This window comes from Camellia sinensis, chromosome 1, assembly GCF_055761805.1.
Source record: "Camellia sinensis isolate YWXY chromosome 1, ASM5576180v1, whole genome shotgun sequence".
Classification (NCBI taxonomy): domain Eukaryota; kingdom Viridiplantae; phylum Streptophyta; class Magnoliopsida; order Ericales; family Theaceae; genus Camellia; species Camellia sinensis.
The window spans coordinates 238,088,262-238,102,808 of NC_138961.1; positions in this window are offsets into that span (position 1 = coordinate 238,088,262).

Here is a 14,547-nt window from a genome sequence, read left to right on the forward strand (position 1 = left end):
TTTCTCCTATCCCTATGCAGTCCTTTGTGCCTTCCACCACTACTCTTTCTGCACCCCTTATGTCATCAGATGAGGTAGATGTCTTCGAAGCAAGACTAGCCAGTCTCTTCGACATGCCCTCTACCTCTCCAATAATTAATGATGAAGCTGAGCCATTAGTTCTGGCTGATTCCTTGTTAGCAATTCTTGAGAGCTCCTCTTCCTCCAGTAATAAGCCTTCTGCACCCCTGATGGACTTAGACAGCTGTCTGGAGTTATTGACATCCTTTTTAAGGATTCCTTTCGAGGCTTTACAAAGGCCTATAATAAGAAATGACTTCCTTCAGTGTTGCAAAGTTGTTGAGCAATCCAGTATAACTGTCTCAAGTCATCTATCTCAGGCAGCAGCTACTATTGACTTTTACATCAACATTTGTCATGCTGCCAAGGCTGCAGAGGAGAAATTGGTGAGAGATCAGAGCTTTGTTTCCACAGTACATGCTGAAGTCTTCGGGCTAAAAGAACAACATTTCTCTGTCTCTCATTTTTGAACCCAACTATTGGAGAGGAAAGCTCAACTTGAGGAAGAGCTATCTGCAGTGAACCAGGCCTTAATCCGAACTGACACTAAACTGCAGATCGCCAACCAAGGACTGGCCGATCGAAAGCAAGAAATGACCATAGCCATTCAGTTGTTTTCTTCATTTAATAATAGGAAGTCTGTTGTAAAAGAACAATAAAGGCATTGTAATGATTTCTGGGTCAATTTATGACAAAATGTATTTAACTCTTTATGAAAAAAACAAATTCTGATTTATCATTTGAGTACTCTTGTGTTCTTTTGATTGACATTTATTCTATTCCCTGTGTTTCCTAAATAGTTGAAAAATAAGGCTTCAAATATCTGCCATTAATCTTTTTGAGATGTATGTATCCATTCAAATTTCTCAAATGGTATGCTCCAAAAGGCTCCTCTATGAATTTGATATGGTCCTTCCAAGTTAGGTGACCATTTACCAAACTTATGGCTTTTAATTCCTATTGGGAGTATTGTCTTCCATACCAAATCACCTTCATTGAAGCCAATGTGTTTGACTTTCTTATTGTAATTTTTGGCTGCTTTTTTCTTTTGAAAGAGAATGCTATTCAATGCTAGAATTCTAGCTTCATCTATGCCTTCTAATTCCAAGCACATACTCTGATGGCATTGCTCAGGATCTAGCTGGCCTTGGCATCTTACCCTCAAAGACTTAACATTAATTTCTACAGGCAACACTGCATCATGCCCATACACCAAGGCATAAGGAGTAACTCTTGTGCTTGACCTTGGGGAAGTTCTATAAGCCCACAATACATCCAACAATAAGTTATGCCAATCCCTAGAATTGTCTTCCACAACTTTTTGTATTCCTTTTTTGAAGGACTTGTTGGATGATTCAGCTTAACCATTGGCTTGTGCATAATAGGGGGTGGAATGCACAAGGCTAATTCTAAACTCTGTCACAAAAGATTTTACCATTTTCCCATCAAACGCAGTCCCATTATCAACAGTTATAGTCTGTGGGATACCAAATCTGTGGATTAAATCTTTAATGAATCCAATAACCTCAATTTGGTCTACAGCCTTGTATGGCTTAGCTTCGACCCATTTAGTGAAGTAATCAGTGGCCACTAAAATGAAACAATGATGCTTCGAAGAGGGTGGGTGTATTGTCCCCATCATATCCATAGTCCATCCTCTGAATGGTCAAGGCTTTACTACTGCATGTAGGTTAGTTATGGGCACATGCCTTATTGTGCCTTGCTTTTGGCATGCCTGGCAACCCTTTGCGTATTCTATGCAGTCTTTAAGGATAGTTGGCCAATAATAGGAATTCCTTCAAAGTAACCATCTCATTTTCACGCCAGGCTGATGAGCACCACAGATGCCTTCATGAACCTCAGCCATAGTTGTTAATGCTTCTTTGGGCCTAAACATTCCAGCAATAAACCATCTCCCCCCCTTTTGTAGAGAGCATTGCTATAGATGATGTATTGCATAGATAGCAATTTAATTTTTTTGCTGGCCTTTGAGGATGGGCCAGCCAAGTACTACATTATTGGATGCCTCCAATCTTGTTCCTGTAAGTCATTATGATTGACTTCCAGGACCACATTCCTATTATTTAAGGGTGGTATAGATTTCTGGTATGTTGTTTGGCTTATGTCCCTCTGAGTATTATCTCTCATCTTGAAATTCGAAGCTTTCTGAGCCACATCATTAGCTCTATTATTCAAGAATCTTGGGACATGAGTTACATTTGCTATTTGAAATTGAGAAAGCAGATGTAATGCAATAACATAGTATGGCAACATTCTTATACTTTGACATTTGAAAATCCCTTTTGCTTGGTTAACCGCCAATTGAGAATCTCCAAATATGTCAACTGCATGAACTTGTAGTCCAATAAGAATTTCCAACCCCACTATTAAGGCTTCATATTCAGCTTGATTATTAGAGCAAGTAATTTCATCCACTCTGAAACCATGTGTGGTTTCTATTCCTTGTGGTGACTTAATCACTATACCAATTCCAGTTAGGCCATTGGATTTCGATCCATCGAACCACATTTGCCATGGCTCAACACTAGCCATACCGAGTTTCATTATCTCTTGGCTTTCTGTTTGAGATGGATGATCTGCCAAAAAATTGGCTAAAACTTGTCCTTTTACTGACTTTTGGGGAACATATTCTAAATGAAATTCTGATAAGGCTAAAATCCATTTGCCAATTATTCCCCTCAACATAGGTCTAGATAACATATACTTAACCAAATCTGTGGTTGCAATTACCAAGACAGTTGTAGGCAAAAGATAGTATCTTAATTTCGTTGCAGTAAAATACAATGCAAGGCACAGTTTTTCTAAAGCTGAGTATTTACATTCACAAGAATTTAAAAACCTACTAAGATAATAAACAGCTTGCTCCTTGCTTTCTTCATTGTCTTGGGTTAAGAAAGCTCCCAATGAATCCTCTGCTGCAGCTATGTATAACTTCAAGGGCTTCTCACCCTTTGGTGGTATTAGCACTAGAGGGTTGGCCAAGTAGGCTTTGATTCCTTCGAAAGCAATTTGATGCTCTGCTGTCCACACAAATTCTTTTTCATCTCTTAAGCTTAACAAGGAAGAAAATACTTTAATTTTCCCTGCAGTGTTAGAAATGAATCTTTAAAGAAAATTAACCAGTCCAAGGAACTTTTGTAATTCCTTCTTACTTGATGGGGGTCTGGCTTCAATGATGGCTTTGGCTTTATTCTGGTCAATCTGTATTCCTTTCTTGTGTACTACATAGCCCAAGAAATTTGCAGATGATACGCCAAAAGCACACTTAAGAAGATTGAGTTTCAACTTGAACTTTCTCATTCTTTCGAAAGCTGCTTCTAAGTGAAACAGATGCTCCTCCATGGATTGAGATTTAACTACAATATCATCAATATAACACTCTAAATACCCTCCAATGAGGTCGTGAAAGATAGTGTTCATAGCCCTCTGATATGTAGCCCTAACATTCTTCAGACTAAATGGCATTTTAACCCATTCGAAGGTGCCAATATTCTCAGGACATCTGAATGCTATTTTGTGAACATCCTCCTCTACAATGCAGATTTGGTTATAACCAGAGTGCCCATCCATCATTGATAAAATTTGATGCCCTGCTGAACTGTCCACCAGCAAATCTACTATAGGCATAGGGTACTCATCTTTTAGAATTGCTAGATTTAAGTTTCTAAAATCAATGCATGCCCTCATTTTACCATTATTCTTAACTACACGCACAATATTAGATAGCCATTCAACATACCTGGCTGTCCTAATAAAGCCTGCCTTGAGTAGTCTAAGAATTTCCTCCTTAACTTTCTGAATCACTTCTGGACTCATTCTTCTTGGTTTTTTGCTTGTATGGCTTGAAATTAGGCTTCATAGGGAGCCTATGTTCCACTAATAACCTATCCAATCCTATTAGTTCATTATAAGACCATGCAAAACAATCTTTATATCTCCTCAGAATAACCAACAACTGGTTCTTGTTAAGAGTATTCAACCAAGCACTTATATAAATGGGTTGTTGTACAGAACTTTCCCCTAAATTTATTTCTTCTAAGGGGTCTTGTATCTAAGAACTTACTGAAGCTCCCTCTTTGATTCCTTTTGGCTTCGAAGCAATTTCCTTGCTATGTTCTGTTCCCAGATTCTTTGATTCAACATTTTTACCCTCCTCCTCATAGAAAAAGTCTGTCCACAAGGCTTCTTCTTCCTGTATTTCCTGGACTTTTGTTTCAATGTCCAATGCACAACATTTATCAAGGGCCAAAACTCTGGCCTGTTGCTGCTCCTGCTTGCAGCCAATTATCATGGCCTCTTTCTCTTGCTCTTGCACTCTCTGGACTATTGATTTTACATCCAATGTTGAGAACTTAATTAGAGCCAAGGACCTGGCCCCTTGTGCTTCACCTCTTTGCCTACAACCAGGCATCATTGTTATCTTTAACGACAACCTCTTCATCAGCACTCTCCTGGACCAAGTGCTTCAGGTGTGTCACTTCCTCATCAGCCGTCACTTCGGCTGAGCCATCAGATTTCCTCAGTATACTGAGTGGTGTCACTCCCTCAATATACAACTTGGCCTCTGCGAAGTCTATGCAGGCTATGAAAGGTTGAGAATCTGTGTCAATTTCCTCTGTCTCTCCATTGCCCAAGGCCATCATTATTTTCTGATGCAAAGAGGAAGGCACGCATTTGTTAGTGTGGATCCAATCTCTACCAAGTAAAGCATTGTACTTAGCATTATTGTCGATCATGAAGAATGCCGTCATACAGTCCCTGGTTCCCACACTCAGGTTGATAGGTAAAATTCCTTGAGCCGTCTGTCTGTCTCCAGCGAAACCAGCAATGGTTGTATTGGTTGCGATTAACCTGGGATTCATTTTTCCTAATTTCTTCAAGGAAGATTTCGGTAGTAAGTTCACCGCTGCCCCATTATCCACCAAGACTCGGTTCAATTGTATCCCATCAAAGAAAGCCTTGATATACAAAGGCTTGACATGCTGTGTCATAGAATTCGAGGGATACTCAAAAGGATATGAGAGGTTAATACTCACCACTTCTTCACTCTCATATTCAATTTCCATTGGGGTAACCATTCCGAAATTATCTTGCACCATACTCACTTGTGAGTCTTCGCTAGAGACTGGAATTGGGTCAATTTATTGCCCCTCTTGATTCTCATCTCCAGCTTGGTATTCATGCGGTAGTATGTGTACCATGTTCACTAACACTGAGCCAAATTTGATGGCTGGCTGTGTTTGTTCCTCCTTTTGGCCACCTTGTTCAGTTACTCCAGAAGCATCCTCCATATTGCTTTCTGGCACGACATCCTTCGAATGGTCTGTCACGACTGGCTTTTCAATCAGAAATGTTTGTTCAGCCATAAAGGCTTCGAACATTTCTTCCTTAACCATTTCTTTCTTTTGGCCTAAGCCAACTTCTTTCTCCGTCTCGCTGTCACTCTCCATCAATGCCTTCTCCAATCCTGCTAAACTGGACTTTTCTCTGACTTTTAGTTCAGAGTGAACTTTGGCCAACTGTTCTCTACTGCAACCCATTTTGCCTTGTAGAGTTGGTTTTGGAGTATGCTCTGACTTTGGATTCTTCTTTCCTTCTGTCTATACCAATGAAGATCTCTCTCCACTCTCTTTCAGGTCTTGCTGGTACTGAGTGTACCTACGCTGGATTTTCCTCCTTTCTGATCTAGAAATTACGGGGACCATATCTGGTTCCTTTGTTTTTGGGTGTTTAAGCAATACCCAATTGTTTGGAGCCACCAAAGGAAGTTTGACCATCCTACCTTGGTTTCCAATTACCTCTTTTTGGGTAAACACTTCCCTATGTTTGTTCTGCATCACAAACCAATCTGAAACTCCAAGTACCCACAAACTTACTGACCCAGCTGTTGAATTGCTTCTTTTTTCCTTTGAAGTCACCCTCGAAGCTGGCCGTGAAGGCCACTGTTTGGCCCTGACTTCATGTTTTGGGCCTAACTTAGGCCTTTGATGAAGGTGCCCACTTTCTGTCCTGCGTGAGCCTAGTCTAGGGGGCCAATCTCTGGCTCTGATCCCACAAACTGAGCCCCTCTCTGACCTCCTTTCAGAATGACTGTTCTCTACTCTGTAATAGTTATGTGGCCTGGACTCATGTAAGGCCTCTTGCCCTTGGAATGCATTCTATCAACTGTTGGTTCAACCCTCAATGGCTGCTGCCTAACACCAGATGGATATGGCCTTTTATTGTAAGCATTGGTTGGTTTAGGACGTCTCTGCACATCCTTGTAATATTGCTTCCTATCAATTGGAAGTCCTTTCAACCACTTGTAGCTTAGTCTGCACCTAAGACACATCCTTTGCATTACAGCTGCCTCTAAGGAATCGTCATCCAGTGTTTCTTCATCAGAGTCTTCCCTTTGGTGTGAGAAACCTTGTCCAATAACTGGTAGATTTCCAGTGTCTTTCTTGATAGTTGTCTGGTTGGTCACATGCATCTGCACATTGACTTTTTCTAATTCTTTCAAAGACAAGTTCTGAAAGTCCGGCATAGTGACATTGGCTGCCACCTCTCCAATTTCTGGAAATGGATTACTGTCGATCCCCATGGCTTTTTCAGCTTTGGTTGGGAATTTCAAACTTCTTTTCTGAATTTGTTCTTGGATCTTGTCTTGAAAAACAATACAGTTCTTAGTCGAGTGAGACTAAGAGTTATGCCATTTACAATATACTTTTCCTTTAAGTTCATCAAGAGATGGAATTTTAACCCCTTTTGGTAACTTAAGGAAGTTGGCCGCAAGCAAATGATCAAAAATGTCATTTGCCTTAGTTAAATCGAAAGAGTATTTCCTGTGAAGGTCTTTCTTTTTAAACTGCTGGTCAATTGTTGTATCCTTATGAATCAATGCTTCACAGATCACAGGTTTTTTCCCCACAATCTCTGCTGCATCGATCTCATAATTAGAATCTCTATAATATGTCTTGTACGATGTATTATTTCGATCTTGTTCCTCCTCTAGTAATACTTCGTATCTAGACACCTTATAAGTGAGTTCCACTAAGTCTCTGAACTCAGTCGAGTCAAACTTCTTTCGAAGCCTAAACTCTAAGCCATTTTGAGCCAATCTCACAAATTCTGCCTCTGGCAGGATGACTCTACATTTATTTCGAGCCCTTTTAAATCTGGCAATAAATTGAGTAGCCTTCTCGTCAGGCCTTTGACTCAATCTTGCCAAGTCTTCCATGAAAACCTCTGGCTCCGATTAGAAGAATTGGGCATGAAATGCCTCTTTCATTTGTTGCCAAGTTTGGATAGAGCCAGGTGTAAGGTTAATATACCATACAAATGCTCCTCCAGTTAAGGAATTTGGGAATAACCTTAACTTCATATAGTCATTATTAGTAAATTCACTGCATTGAGCAACAAACCTAGCAACATGCACCACTGTTGATTGGTTTCCATTCCCATAAAAAAGGACAAAATCTGGTATCCTGAAACCTCTCGGGTATTCATATACCCTGTCCACCCATTTTGGGTATGGTTTCCTATACACTGGAGTCTGGACCCCCCGATCCATTGGTCCACGTACCTCTCTAACAATGTCAGCAATTTGGTCCCTAGGGACCATATTTTGTGCCTGCTGAACCACTAATGGAGGGACAAACACAAGATTTGGCAAGCAAACTTGTGCCCGTGGTCCTCTTGGTCCATAAGGTGGTATATTTGGGACTAGTTGTCCCTGCGGTGCAGGTTGTTGTTAGGGGTGTGGGTAACCCCTTTGAGCCTGTCCTGCGAAAGGACCTGTGAAAGGTGCTGGAACTGGTGTTGTGTCTCTTCCATTTGTAGGAAAACCTTCCAACCCCCCGAGTATAAATTCGAATAAGGGATTAGTGAAACCCCTTGTGCCAGGTATGGCTTCGAACATGGGATTTGGAACCATTCTTATGTCATTTTCTTGTACTGGGTCAGATCCACCAAATTGTATGGCTTCACTGTTAAGTACTGAGGCATTTTGACCTGCTATAGGCCTCGGAATAGGCTCGTACCAAGACTGAGGTAATGGTCTTTCATAGTTCTGATTACTAGTTTGACCATTAGAATGTCCATTAACTTGCATAGGCTGTTTATCTCTAGCCAATCTTTGCTGAGGGACATTTAAAACTTCCTCTATGTGTCTTGCGTTTGTTGTTTGGTGATTATTCATTCAATCCAAAAAGGATGTTGCCCACCTTTCCATCGTGTTTATTAACTGCTGTCCCATGGCATCTACTAGGCCACCCCATGGATTTATTGGCTGAGTAGATGGAACAGTGGATGGTCCAATTCCTTGGTCTCGTCCAATATTACGAACATGTGGTACTTGTTCTGAAGTGTTGGTCTGTTCGACCATAGGTTCTGATAAAATGGGAGTTTCCACAGGATGTGTTATCACATTATCCTCTGAATTAGGTATCTCTATCTCTCCTTCCACGCCTTCTGCCAAGCGTTCATTTTCTTCTTGTCTCCTACGTCTAGCCATTTCAATTGGTCTCACTGGGCGTGCCAAAAATATATGTTGACTTTTTGGCTTTCGAAAGTTATTTTTTGTAATTACGAGCGTGTCAGTAAGGATCAATTAGTCCTTACAGAGAATTAATTGCCAACCAATTATCAAACGATTGTATTTTAGTTCTTTCAGCCTCAATGAAGAGGACTTTTACTGGTGGCTTGATTTAGGAGAATTAAACAAGATAACAAATTAAATGAAGAACAATTGAAGCATCTCATTAAAATGAAAAACTTACAATGATCCAAACTCAGCCTCGTAGAGGTTTACAGCGACAATCTACTACCTGAAACTGCTCCTATGAACGATGTGCAGTACAGGAATTTAAAGTACAGGAAATGTAAGACTGGAAATGTAAAACTGGAAAGGAAAATAAGTAGAATAAGACTAGTTTTTTGGATCTGAGTCTGGGAGCTTTTTCTGGGGCCTTCTCTGCTATTTATACTGCTCAAGGATGACCATCGAACTGCATTTCTAACCGTCGAACTGCTCCTCCATGATCACTGATCATGTTGCCTCAAGATTAGCTTCATTACGCCATTACTTGTAGTTAGGCATCCCTCCTAAATTTGAATTTGAAATGTGAGTAACTGTTGAAGCCACATCATCTTGCATCTCTTTGTTGATCCACTGCTACTCAGATCTCGTAATAACCAATACTAACTGTCACGTGTACGATTAGGATCGAAGACTTAAATAGTCTTCCTATATTATCCTTATTTTGCCACGTGTTGAATTGTAATTGGCTTGTACAAAATATGTAGCCAACAATATGCATATTTATTGACATTTTTAACCCTAAGGTAAGAAATTTATATATTTTACATAAAGTATACATAATACCAATTAAATGAATATTAATTTATTTATGTATGAGTAAACTATCTAAGATCAAGTTGAGATAATAATCCATAAACCCTCATCACAAAAAGTAATGCCAGCTGGTTTATGGAGGATTGAAGTTCAGTCACACAGTAAAAGAGTCTTAGAGAATGAATCGGATCTATTTCTATGCTAACATTCTTTGACCTAGGTCTTAGCATAATGATAATTGTTTTTTAACTTTGGCCCCTTTTTTGTGTTTTATTTATTTATTTATAAAATTAAAAATTACATATTATTGATTACAAATATTATATTTCTTATGTTGCTTTATTTTGAAATACTTTTGAAAATATAACCAATAAGTCTTTCTTCTTTTTTTTTAAAAGAAAAACCATTAAGTCCTATAAATTTTTATTACGACAATTCAATCCTGCTTTAAATAAATTATTTCAAAATAATTCAAAACTATATTAATAATATATTTTCTTCCAGTTTTACCCTTTCCCATGGATATTAATTATAATTTTACTCATAATTTAATGATCAACTTTATTAAGAAATCATAAGTAGGATTTCAAAAATTCAAGATTTGGATATCTAGGTCTATATGTAATACATCAAAAAATTAATAGTGACTTAAAAATTGGAATCCAATTGATATTGCATAAACTTCAGCAATGTTTTTGTAAACTATAACAATATTTGGTTTTAGCAATCATCTCATTAAAGAAAAGAAAAAAACACTAACAGAATTAACAATAGAAATATTTTTTTAAATGTTGACTCTCTTAAATGTCACGTGGGTATAAGAGAAATATAAAATAAAAAAAAGACTATGGAATTGTTTTATTTAAAATAAAATTAAATTGTCTTAATAGAAAATTAATAGGTACTTTATAGAAAATTAGTCAATCAATCTATCTATATATCCATATACAAAGCAAAATGGTGTTTTTAAGAGTATTACCAACAAAACCCCTAGACCCCCTCCTTACATATTTAAGAGGTTGATGGCTCCGTTTATACTTTCATCAGCACCCTTAAACACTTTCCTAAAATAAGAATTGCAACAGTGTCTCCCTATTTGTATGGAGTCACTGTAGCTTCCTTATATATATATATATATATATATATATATATGTTGTTGCTTTGTTTAGGAACTGCAGTACACATTTATGATTTTTATTTTTTAAAAATATATAATTAAAAATTATATTTTAATAGAATAAAGAAAAATAGAGAGTTTGTTAATAGAATAGAGATAAAATAGAGAGTTTGTTGGAAGAAGTAGATAAAAAAGTAATTCTTAAAATAAGAAATAAATATTTTAATAATATTTTAAGATAAAATTTAAATAGACTAGTAAGGACGCCCTTAAATCAACAAAGATTTGACTGGTAATTTTACAAGAATCTCAACGATCACATCTTCATGTATGTAATGACTCACCATTTTTTTTTTGTTGTCGTTTTTTTTTTATTTTCTGCTCCAACAAAGGAAAAATGTTTGGCAAAGTTGGATCCCTCAATCAAAGCCAACGAATTTTCTCACCATGTTCTTCAAAACGTAAATGAAAGTGGTCGGTTATAAGAATTATATAGAATGATTTAAAAAAAATGATTTATAATACACAAGCGATCTTAATTTCACAGCCAATAGCAATAAAAAAATATAGTAGAAAACATAAATCCATAGAAGCCCAATCAATCTAATACGAACAAAGATAAACACACCACCTTTACGCCCATTTTAGACACTCATATCATATAGAGAGAGATATATATATATATATATATATATAGGGGATTAAGACAAGGAGAAATTACTTGTCAATGTATGAGTAAAAAAATATTTTCAAATTAATGATTTTTTTTTATAAATATTAATATGTAAAATCATAATCTTTTTTATCATTTTGTAAATAACTTTTGAAAATGTAGAGGGGTTCAAGATTAGAGGGGTGATTAGAGAGGCAAAACTATGCTAATGGTTCACTGATGATGGAAATGGCTTGAGAAGGAACAGCAGCAACTAACTGAGAATTGGAGAGTGTGTAGCTGGGTGAGAGTGAAGCAAATGGCTCAAGAAGACAATAGCAGTGCCAAAATGGGCAGCATCTCTCCAAAATCTTCAAAATTCCTCCTATGAGCCTTGGGAAATGGGTCATATTTATAGACTTTTCCAGCATAAAACAAACTCATATGTTGGATCTTCTGGGGTAGGTGCAGTGACACAGTTGAATTTCTTTAACTACGTAATACCTTCCATCTTCAATTTCAAGGCATTGTAGATGAGTTATGTAAGTTGTTTGTTGTTCTAGCGCTGGCATGATATTCTTCACAATGTGTGTGCTGAAACTTGGTTGAATTCCTGTTGAAGTTTCTTCATTATGTGAGTAATGGTAAAAATACTCCTTAAATTAAAATATATATATAAAAAAGAAGTTAAAATAGAAAAAGAAGAAGAGTATAGTTAGCAATTAGATATTGTGCATACTGAATACCGCACTTGATGATTGTGGATTGGGGCTCCGCACTTACTTGGACTGTCCAGGAATTGAGGCCCTGCAACAAAGAGAGCACCGTTAGAGCTGGCCAGCCAGGGTTGTCCAGAATACAAAGTGGTCGGTTATAAGAATTATATAGAATGAATGCACAAAATAATTTTAAAAAAAAAATTTATAATACACAAGCGAATCTTAATTTCACAGCCAATAGCAATAAAAAAATACAATAGAAAACATGTATCAGTAGAAGCCCAATCAATCTAATACGAACAGAAAACACACCACCTTTACACCCATTTTAGACACTCATATCATAGAGAGAGAGAGAGAGAGAGATAGGGGATTAAAACAAGGAGAAATTACTTGTCAATGTATGAGCAAAAAAATATTTTCAAATTAATGATATTTTTTTATAAATATTAATATGTAAAATCATAATCTTTTTTTATCATTTTGTAAATAACTTTTGAAAACAACACTGATAGAGAACTCCTTAAAGCAAGATACTAAATTATGCAAGCATCAAATTTTCAGTAGTAGTTGCCGAAAGATCTTTTTTAATCAATGGATATATATAAATAATTTTTGTTTCCTGTTATTTTCCTTCTCAAATTCAAAATTTAAAATTTAATGTATTTCAGTCTAATGTTTCCATTTCTATCAAAACATAAATAAAAGAAGTTCCATACAAAAGTAATGGAACTTTACAAAAAATAAATAAATAAATATTTAAAGTAATAAATCTTATAAAAAAAAAAAAACTTATTTGTAAAAAAGTGCCATTGTAAAAATAAATATATTCTTTGCATATATATCCATTTCTACATTAGCTCTTTTTAACAAATATACATATATATTTTGAATTAGAACAAATCTATCTATATATTATATAAGAAAATAGTCTTTCTAATCACAAAGCTTGTGGGAGTTCTAAACCCTCAAATTAAATTTTATGATTTTATGATTTTTAAATAATAAAAAACATTCTATTGGATAAACTCTTATTTAATCATAACAATAAAACCCTAATTATTCCATAAATTACGATTTTTAAAAGGAAAGTATACTCAACTATTTCAAAATTTAAATTTGTGTGCTACATATATGGAAGCAATTCACTAAAATCTAATTATTTTTTATTTTTAAAAAATTCTATTGGTTAACTCTAATTTAACCATAACAATTAAACTCTAATTATTCCATAAATTACGACTTCTAAAAGGAAAGTATGCTCAATTATTTTAAATTTTAAATTTGTGTGCCACTAATATGGAAGCAATTCATTAAAATCTAATTATAATCATAAAAAAAACTCTAATTATTCCATAATTTATGATTATATATATATATATATATATTTCTATTTCAAGATTTAAAATTATGTGCCATTAAATATGATAAACAATTCAACAGAATCTAAAATTTATAAAAACATTTCAAATGGTCACGTTATCTATGCTATAACTAATATAGAAATCTTTTTCAAAATTTGTAATAATGCTCCTTTTAAAATTCAATAGAGTAAGCTTTTAAAATTACATTATTTATTTATTTATTTCAAAACTCACATACTAAGTTTCTTGATTAATTTTTATTTGTTATTAAAAAAATTTAAAAAATCTATTGGGTAACATTTTCTCAATAATAAAAATATAATTATCTAATGATTTATGAAATTCAAAAGGAAAGTATACTAACCCATTTCAAAATTCAAAAGTGTGCCATATAACTATTAAAAAAAAATCTAATTTTCTCATAATTTATGACTTTTAAAAAGAAAGAAGACTAAATCAATTTTAAAAATTTTAAATTGTGTATCACAAATTATGAGAAGCAATTCACATCTCCCATAAATCTTCTCTCTTGCACTTATTGGATTCGAGTCAAATTGGAGTCGGTGTTCATCAAGTGTTGTAACTGTTAGTGATGGAGCAATTGTGAAGAATTCAATTGACAAATTTTTTTTCATTGTAAGTTTATGTTTTTTTATAAGGATCAATTTCTTATCTTTAGCCTCCCATATCTTATTTCTATTATGCATCTAGCAATTATGTTAATTTCTAAAAATTTATTACATGCTTATTTAATCTAAGTGTATTTTATAAAATAAATTTCCAATCTCTTCAGTCGATATTCAACGGTTTAAAATCTATATTTATCAAGTACATAAATATGAATGACAGAGGCTATCGAGAAAATGTGCATATTTATTAACAAATTTTCATTGTAAGTTTCTTCTTCTTTTGGATGATGCATATGGTTATAATATTACTTATGCATTTATATTTTGTAATTTCCATGATTTCATATTTCAAAATTTTTATAAGGTTTGCTTTTAATTTTTAGATTTTATAGTTGGTGCACTTTTTCTTAAATAATGTTATACTTATTATATTTTTATATTATATTTTATTGTGTGACTTAGTTTATTTGCTTGTAATTTTAAATTATAATTTTTTTGATATTTTTATAGCTTATTTGGCTAAAAAATAGAGGTTTTTTAAATTACAATTTGTAACATCTTTTTTTTAGTAAACTTATTTGAAATCCCTAAATACATATGAATATAAGAGTCTCATATATTTCGTCTTAGTAATAACTTTTGAGGCATTAT